This window comes from Vicugna pacos, unplaced genomic scaffold (assembly GCF_048564905.1).
Source record: "Vicugna pacos unplaced genomic scaffold, VicPac4 scaffold_512, whole genome shotgun sequence".
NCBI classification, from domain to species: Eukaryota; Metazoa; Chordata; class Mammalia; order Artiodactyla; family Camelidae; genus Vicugna; species Vicugna pacos.
In genome coordinates, this window is record NW_027329189.1 from 2,455 (window position 1) to 11,386 (window position 8,932).

Sequence of the window (8,932 nt, forward strand, 5' to 3'; positions counted from 1 at the left end):
CGTGGCACTCGTCTCAGCCCCTTCTCTGCTAACAGACAGCTGTTATTTTCCTGTAAGACATTCTGGGCTTAAATCTTCCTTTTGCTGTCTCTAGGAGCACAGTGTGAAGCAAATTCTACAGTGCCTGAAGACGAGCAGCGGTGATGGTGAGGATGGCGTCGACCGGGAGACAAAAGCAGCTCATACTGGGCATTTGCCGCACGGCATCATCCAACATTAACTCCTTGAAGCAAGTGGGGTTTCTCACCCTCACGCTCGAGGTGAGGGAACTAAGACTTGTCCAAAGTCTCTGGGGTCAGACAGGCACCAACTCACTATGTCTACATATTATTACCAAACGAAAACTGAAACAACGGAAAGCAGACTGTGCCGTTTTAAACCTGACCATCGGAGACCACAATAATGTAAGCAAATAATGGAAAGAACACAGATTTAGGGGACCAATCCAAGACTGGATTCAAAAGCTAATAAAGCCTCAGCCTGTAGCAGGTTGCACACAGAGATGACGGCAAAAAGTTGCCAATTTCCATGAGGGGAACACAAAGAACTACCAATAATAATGCACGGTTTTGCATTCAGATTTTCAAAAGGCTTCATCTTACCCAATTCTACCGCAGTCTTTAAAACAGCTGTGGCAAGGAAGCAGGCTGGACACCATGATGTCCATTTTACAGATGAGAGAGCAAAGCCAGTCACTAGCGCAGACACAAGCAGAGGCAGCTCGAGGGTGTCGGGGCCAGAGCTGTCTGTGAAGGAAGGTCCGGATTTCCGAGGCAGCTTGAACAGTACAAACATAGATCTGTCAGGCTAAAGGATGTTTGGGGGCTGGAACATTCACGTTTTTCTAATAACCTATTTCTGGTTGATTTAAAAGAGCTATGATAGTAACAAAAAATTTTCATTTTCAAAACTGAATTTCACTGACACTTCTTATGGCCATGTTAGTGTGATTCTGCAACAGTTCCTGGCTTTCATTGGTTGACCTTATATGAAAATATGCCCCAGAGCTGTGCTGCCATGAATTCTGCATTTAAGCCAAGTGTCAGAGTCATAAGTAAGCTCGTTATGTTGTAAGAGCTATTGCCTACTGAGTAGAAAAATACTCATTTCACACCTTAAATGCCGTACTACTACTTAATAACAGCATCGGCCTGCCAACAATTAAAAGCTCATTTTTATATACTGTACGACTTGAGCTTTTTATCTTGCCATTTTAATTACCACAATAAATTAATATCTTAACATTACAACACTGAGAGGCATTGAGTAAAACTATACTAGTTAACAACATTAGTATTCATTGTGCCAAGTTGTATTAGGAGTTTGCTTCAAAGTACAATTATCATTCAATAATACTACGCTACTTTAATCTTCAAACTACTCAAGAAAACAAACTACAAGATAATACTATGCCTTCACAATGACATATTTCTCTTAACTTTATATTATGTCCATTATTTATTATAATTAGCTAAACTACAAATGTAATTGTGAAATATAATTTACCAACAAAATTTATATATACATGAGGATTTTCCTTCCTTTGCAATACATCTCTATTTTCCTTTTGTCTTGGGCTTTTTTTAGTTGTATTTATATCTAATGCTATTTCCACCATGTATTTCACATATTATCACATTCATATTCCTCAGTTACATACCAAACATGAGCATTTATTTAAATATCTCTTTAAGTCACATTTTGTTGCTGTCGGGACCAACATGCTGAGATAGAGGATTCCACCTATTATTTAATATGTCAAATTCCAAGCTTTCGACTGCACTTCAGTACTGAGAGAGGGATCTGGAGCACTCTAACCCTTACCAGGTGGGACGGGTGCAGAGAACATAATGACAACATATGAGCTTTACTGCCACGATAACACCCGTCTACAACACCACGGGAACACAGGCTTTTTGTAACTCCCGTGACACTTGAATCACTGATTATTTCAAAAGACCCCAACTGGCATAAAATAAAGATGTCAAGCATCTCAATTACCATCTCATTTCTGGAATTCATAAACAAATTGTAAAAACCTTCACAATCACTGCATTCTTGTTAGGTGCTTCCTGTGTCTAAGGCCCTACTGTGGATGTTAAAAGCTTGCCTGGGAGCTGAAGAAACAAATGATATACTTCCAGTCAGGGATGCAGAATATGTAGTCAAGAATATAAAGAACCTAAGCACAAATTCCATCTTTATGATACAAAAGAAGGAATTACAGCTTAATATTTGAATGTTTCCAAGTGAAGAGTGGTTCCTGCATATATTTCAGAGCATCAGTACACAAGAATCAGAACTTATTAACCCTAAGGACAACTCTCCAATCAAAGGATTTCTTCAAGAATCTGCACTGCTACCTACAATGCCAAAAGGTGTTATTACTTGATCTGTACTTTATTCTCCTAAAAAAAAACACTACCCAGTTCTTACATCACTCTTGGTTCACTAGATGGATTTCTAATACTACTGGAAACACTTTAATCTTTCCACTTCCTAGGTTTCCCTATTAAGAAGATATAAAATTCAAAAACATTTACTCAAGGAAATTCAAGTTACATAGAGAATATTACCAAATGACTAGATAAGATGCATGCTTTCTTAATTCGTGTATCCTTTTGAAAAATTGCTAATTGAGATGTAACTGCCCTGTTTGTTGAGGAGTGAAATGGGATATTAACAAACAGCCCTTAACATAAGCATGGATTACATTTCAGACTCTCTCAGATGCTCATGAGCAGGTACTCTGAATTACTGGGAAATGTAGGCAATCAAAGGAAGCCTTTAGTATCGTAAGAGATATACTGCAAAAGCAGAAATAAAAATGGATTATGATGAAGCTTAATACTGCATGTGCAATGATTCCAATTATCTTGCTATATATGATAAAAACAGATATTTACAGTGAACCATTTACTCAAGAACTAAGAATTGTTATATTTTCCTCTACTCAGTCATCTTGCAGAACAACTGTGTATCACCATATTGTTTGCATTTGTCATACTAAAAGCACAGATTACAGGTCCTCACAACTCTGAGATTAGAATCCTGTAAGGTTAGGTATCTTGTACATAATCTTATAATGTTATGTATCTGTGTATTCATTACCTACCTGTAGGAATTAGAAGTCTCATCAGAATCTAAAGTAGAACTTGCTCTTCTTCCATTTTTATTTGAACCTCCTGGGGGAAAAATTTAGAAACATTGAAATAATGGAGATTATGAAACTGCGTATTTCAGTTGAAAAGTTACTGTGATAGGTCTATGCAGTACGCCGAGTCCAAAAACATATACCCTTTACCCTCCCCCAAATATTTTTTGTAATCAGAAAGCATTAAAGAAAAAATTCATTTTGATGCTAAAATATAGGCTATCACCACAAGTCCAACTTGGACAGGAGCACTACACCATGACCACTGCTAACAGGAACGAATAAAGTATATAGTACAGCCATTTTCCTCTTCTGAATCGCAGACAAAACCAGAACTTATAAACCATTTAATCACACACTAATGTTTACAAACAAAGCACAGTTTTTTTAACTTTTTTAGTGATTTAGAATCATTTTACAATGTTGTGTCAAATTCCAGTGTAGAGCACAATTTTTCAGTTATACATAAATATATATATAGTCACTGTCACATTTTTTTCTCTGTGAGCTACCATAAGATCTTGTCTGTATTTCCCTGTGCTGTACAGTATCATCTTGTTTATCTATTCTACAGTTTTGAAATCCCAGTGTATCCCTTCCCACCCCCACCCCCTTGGGAACCACAAATTTGTATTCTATGTCTGAGTCTCTTTCTGTTTTGTATTTACGCTTTTTGTTTTTTGTTTTTTTTAGATTCCACATATGAGTGATCTCATATGGTATTTTTCTTTCTCTTTCTGGCTTACTTCACTTAGAATGACATTCTCCAGGCGCATCCATGTTGCTGCAAAATGGCGTTATGTTGTCGGGTTTTATGGCTGAGTAGTATTCCATTGTATAAATATACCACATCTTCTTCATCCAGTCATCTGTTGATGGCCATATAGGCTGTTTCCATGTCTTGGCTATTGTAAATAGTGCTGCTAGGAACATTGGGGTGCAGGTGTCATCCTGAAGTAGGGTTCCTTCTGGATACAAGCCCAGGAGCGGGATTCCTGGGCCATATGGTAAGTCTATTCCTAGTCTTTTGAGGAATCTCCATACTGTTTTCCATAGTGGCTGCACCAAACTGCATTCCCACCAGCAGTGTAGGAGGGTACCCCTTTATCCACAGCCTCTCCAGCATTTGTCATTTGCGGATTTTTGAATGACGGCCATTCTGACTGGTGTGAGGTGATACCTCACTGTAGTTTTGATCTGCATTTCTCTGATAATCACTGATACTGAGCATTTTTTCATGTGCCTATTGATCATTTGTATGTATTCCTCAGAGAATTGCTTGAGGTCTTCTGCCCATTTTTGGATTGGGTCACAAACAGAGCACAACTTTTATCAGTGACCAAGTCACCCATCCTGTCCACTGCTGGGGTCGAAAGCGAGCAGGCAGAGAGCAGACCTACAATGTTTCCCCGGCCCGGCCATCCACGCTCTAGGAACGTGGTCAGCAGACAGGACAAAGAGCTGTCTGGAGAGGTGGTGATCAACAGTGCCTTCCAGTAAGCTTTTAATACACCTTCATAATCTTCCCCAAACTTTTATGTTTTAACTGTAGGCAAAAGTTTAGCAGTTTAAAAAAATGAAAAAAAAACCCACAGAAATCAAACAACAACTCAACATCAAAAGGTATTTCTGCCTCATGCTGTAATATCAAACTTTTAGGGAAAAAACATTTGCACTCGATCTTACTCAAAAAATTAGATTGAGAACAAATTCTACCTATCAGTTTAAAGATCACAGAGTAAAAATACATTTTCTAAAGAAGTTAAAAACATGTTTACCAATGACATAAAATATTCTTAATGAAAGAAATATAATTTTAGCTTAAATTTTAAAATACGTAATTCAAAGTGTACTTTTTATGAAACCATAGTGGGCTACTACTAAACATACCATGCATTCTTAGAAACAGATTAAAAAGGCCAGAATCTGATTACATTTTATACTAATTCCTGTTCTGTAACTTTCAAACATCAGGTTATATTCATTTTTGTGATATTTAAAGCCTAATAATTTAATGATTTCTTTAATTTTAACTTATACTTTTAATCCATTCTGAACATTCTAAGATACCACTGGAGGTTATCACAGTGGTCTTGTTAAGTCAAATAGCAATTACACAGTTTTCAGTTTAGAGATGAGATTATTTTTAATTATTGAATATAGCACTTAAGGTACCATACTTATATGATTACGCTGCTCATTAAATGGTTATTGAAAGCTAAAATGTAATTTTAATGACAGCTGCCTATTTTTCTTTGCACATTTTATAGTCAACAGATTAGTCAAGAATGTTGCTTCTCTTCAAAATCTTTGCAGCTGCACCCAAAGTGTTTAGAAGAAGGAGAACTGGTCTGAACCCATTTGATAATAACTTTTAAGTCTACTCTTTCTTCAAAATGCACTTTGAGGGTTTTTTTTTTTATTAAACAAAAATCCTGAAATTGACTACAGTATTGGAAAATGTTGCCAAATTCTATAGAAGAAAAGAATCCAAAACACTTGAATGTTTCAGAACAACCTCGCTGAATATATTTTGTTAATTCTTGGAAAATATGGGTACCATAACATAACTCAAACAACATATTTCATTTTCCTTTTTAAAAAATTAATGGTGTTATCATAAAGAAATGAAAAAGATTTAAGGAAAAATAATCTCTGTCTTGCTAAGTGACAATTTCCTACAACACACGTTATTAAACAGCTTGCAAACATTTCCTGTGAAACGTTCCATAATCAGCACAGAATAAGTACTTTATCATACGTTTAAAATCTGAGCTTCCCTTCTCCTTAAAACCAAAGAGTATGATTACTTACATACACAAAAATCTCACCAACAGAGTATCTCTTGCCCTCTGCTGATATTTATCATATCAACTATAAAACATTTCAAAATTAAGAGACTTCTAGTTTTTAAACAACTAGGGTTTGCCATCAAAATATATTACAAAGGTTTTCTTCATTTTATACCCGTTTGGAAATGAATATATCACATTGAATGTAACCTTCAAAGATAATAAGGAAAAAAAGCAGTTTTACTTTCTCAAAAACAAATTGAATAAGGAATGCAATTGTTTCTCTAAACAATATTAGAAAGAAGATTTCAGAGTTTGCTATACGGGGAAAAGGTAATAAAGTTTCGAAGTGGGAAAAACTGCTTTGTTCCTTCAGTCCTCTAGTTGAAATTAATTATAGCAAATGTTTATGAAAACATCTGTTCCTTACAGTTATAAATTCTTAATTTTAATATTGGATGATTACAGACTCTTATTTTGGACAGAAACTATCTGACAATTGAAAGGTTTACAAAAGAACAGTCGGAATTTGTAATCCTGGAAAACTGTATACACAGGGTGCTATGTCCTGTATAGATTTTCATTTTTGTGTGTGAAATACTTGCAGGGCCTTAAAATTGGTATCTAGGAAAAATCAAAGACAAACACAAGGTCTCATTTTTCATTGAAGCTGTTATGCAATAAAAAGATATCTGTATCATGAGAAAAAATAACTGAAGAATTAAAAACAAATGCTCCTTTACTATCAATCTAATCCGGAGTTAAGTATAATACACCAAGTATTAATTTTATCAGAGATTTTAGTTAGTCTAATGCCAATACAGTCATGGAAAGGCGTGTGTGGTAATCCCCCAAAATAACAACAGAGGGTGCAAGAGAGTTTAATATGATGTTTTTAGTTGCTGTTCTGATTACTGAACCAAGTTGTCAAGTGTAACTGTAACAAGGATGCATAGGTTGTTTTCAAATCTCTCTCTTGCTCACAAACACACACACACACACACACACACATTAGTAATCTCGCACAAAGTGACCTTTAAATGCTCAAACAGCACAAATACCTAAAAATGTTTTAAGACAACAGTCTTTCACTTGCTTGAAAAATAATTAAACAATAGACTAAATTTTAAAGAGACAATTGTGATTTTAAAGGTAGTTGATATACAACTTAAACTAACCAATAAAATAAACTGGATATATTTCAGTAATTTAAAATAAATACATAAATTATATACAATATATAATACAAGTTTTATATGTCACTATGTATATGCATAACATTGTACAACATATATATTTATAGGAACAGTTCATCAATTACTTGTGACCACTACAGTTTGAAATTTACATAGCACATTCATTTCTCATTAGTTGGTAACTTTGTAAAATGAGTTCATAACATTCACAATTAAATTAAGTCGGCTGATTTAAAAAAAAGTGCTTGTAGTTATATTATTTTTAATGAAGATACAAGAGCATAGTATTTTCCATTAGTAATTCCCAAAATACATGTATCTAACTTACAAAGCCTCTAATATGTATAATGGTGACTTAAATTTCAAAAATAGGATAAATTAAATTTGGACTCCTTTTCAGTGTTTACTGCAGTCATGTGTAGCTAAGGACATTTAATGTATCTATCTGTGCATGTTGAAATCATGTTAAATGAAGGTTTACAATAGATTTCTATAGTGCTTTTCATATACAAACATCTGCTTCCTGAAGGGAGAACAAGATTTTAGACTAGGTGAGGTTAAAAACAGCTAGAATAATGCTATAGTTATATATATAACATATATATATAATTAAACACACCTACTTAACTGTACCTTCACTTTACACATAAAAAAAATCAAGTTTAAAAGTGTATCACACTGGGTATGAATTCTGAGAAGTACTACATAATAAATAAAGGTTGATCTCTGAGTTTAGAGAAATGTCATCAAGTGTGTGTGATGAATATTTAATAGTAAGAGGAAGAAATATTTTATTCAAACTAAGTTGAAAACAAAGCTATAGGTAGCCATATTTTAGCTGTGACAGGATAATAAGGCATAAATGAATAGCGTGAACACCTAAAACCTTTTGCATCTTTAAGCGAATGAGGATTACTACTGAAATGTTTTAGATAAATTTAAAATCCCATTCAAAGGGAATGATGCAAAAATATCTATCAATTATGTATATTCATGTGTTGATATAGCTAAAGCAAAGTATAGTAAGTAACTCGGCATTGTCTATGAAGACAGTAGCCACAAAGGATACTTATTACCTTATTTCAGAAATCAGGTAAACAGCAGTCTCTCTGAGATAATTATTTATGCTAAAAATCTAGGACCATCTATTAGGTGTAAGAGCCAGTGCTCAAGTACACACAAGAAATTTGTTTACTTAATAAGTCCTCATGTTCTGTTAATTATTGTTAATATATCTATATTCTAACAATTTAAAGGCCATATTTAGTTCTCTAAATAATATTTTCAAGTTATTAACTAAGATAATGAAACTCAGATGTAGAACAAATACATAAGAGCAATTTTAAATAAGTAAAATTTCAAGTGGACTATTTTAATTTAGGAAGATAATACTGCTTACTTCTGTTCACTTATCAACAGAATTCTTCTTAAAAAGAAAGCAGAGTGACATCAGCCGAGTGGAAGAAAATACAGCTGCAAGTTCTCATCCTCCCGCAGAAACATCGAAAAACAGGAAGTCACTGTCAGAACCAACTATCTAATAGCTCTGGAAAACAAATGAACAATGAGCCGAGAAAAAGACAACCTGAAAGCTCTGTGGGGCTTTGACTTGCTTGCTCTGCCCTCTCCCTAGCCAGAGCGGCAGCCAGCCTGAAGAAGGAAGCTAGTTCCCAGAGTGGGAGAACAGTACCTGGTTCCGGAGGGGGCAGAGCAGACTGTATGTGCACAATACTGTGTAAATAAATTCTCACTTGTTAGCAGCTACTTGAAAAACTGATACAAGACAAATG

The 8,932-nt window shown here is 34.7% G+C and overlaps 1 long non-coding RNA gene across 2 annotated transcripts; it reads right to left on the reverse strand.

Moving 5' to 3' along the window:
* Positions 1 to 608: 608 nt before the first annotated feature.
* LOC140695598 (uncharacterized) lies at positions 609 to 8,700 on the reverse strand. 2 transcript variants are annotated; one of them, XR_012071249.1, is made up of 3 exons: positions 8,542 to 8,700; positions 3,116 to 3,185; positions 609 to 777 (listed from the first exon to the last, which is right to left on the reverse strand). It is a non-coding gene; the product is annotated as an uncharacterized lncRNA (long non-coding RNA). The 2 variants fall into 2 exon arrangements; XR_012071250.1 differs by lacking the exon at positions 8,542 to 8,700 and adding an exon at positions 3,901 to 4,695.
* Positions 8,701 to 8,932: the final 232 nt, after the last annotated feature.